The sequence below is a fragment of the Lepidochelys kempii genome, chromosome 27 (assembly GCF_965140285.1).
Source record: "Lepidochelys kempii isolate rLepKem1 chromosome 27, rLepKem1.hap1, whole genome shotgun sequence".
NCBI classification, from domain to species: Eukaryota; Metazoa; Chordata; order Testudines; family Cheloniidae; genus Lepidochelys; species Lepidochelys kempii.
In genome coordinates this window covers 4,056,829-4,057,685 of record NC_136406.1, presented here as the reverse complement: position 1 = coordinate 4,057,685, position 857 = coordinate 4,056,829, and positions in this window count along the sequence as shown.

Sequence of the window (857 nt, the reverse complement as noted above, 5' to 3'; positions counted from 1 at the left end):
GATGCCCAATGCAGAAGGTTCATGGCTGGGAATCGCAAGTGGAGACTGGTGCCTCCCTTGGACCCAGGCTGAGGGGGAGGGGGCAGGGTCTAACCATTTCCCATGGGCCAGGCTTCTGCCACTCCCATTCCAAGGTGCCCGTCTCTCCCTAGGCATTGCACAGGGGGCTGTGGGTCCCACTAGGCAGCAGGTGCCCAAGTCCCACTTATGAATCCCACCCTCCGTACTGCAGGAGCTCTAGTCTGTGAGCAGTCCCAGCTGAGTGCACAGAACAACATGGACTTCTGCAGCCCCTGCCCAGGAACCTCAGCCCTTAAAGTCACAGTCTCCCGGCCACAGCCAGGCAGCCTCCGGGACCAGCCATGATACACACAGTAGTGATAATCTCAGGCACAATGTGCCCCCAGGAAAGTCACACTTGCTGGGCCTGTGGACAGCTGCTGTGATTTCAATCCGTCACTTAGGAGGTGGCTCCTTGGACCAGGCCTGGAGAGAGGAAAGGTTCGTATCCCATTATTCATGTCCCAGGCCAGCCTACTGGCCAGGGGAATACGCACCTCTCCTGCAGCCCTGCCCAGCAGGGGAGGTCTGTGGGAATTAGAGACACTGAGGCCCCAGCTCTGGCGGGTGCATAGCAGAGCTTTGTTGTGTAGAGGGGGAAGCTGAGGCTCAGGGATGGGGTGTGACTCTCCCAAGGTCACGCAGTTAATCAGTGACACAGCTGGATAGCAGCACTCAGCTGCCCTGATTTCCAGGCCTGGGCTTTATCCGCTAGCCCCTGCTCCCTCCCCTGGGTGTGGCTGCTGGGATGCCAGCTGCACAAAGGGGAGGGAGGCTGCTTAGCCAGGTCGCTGGGG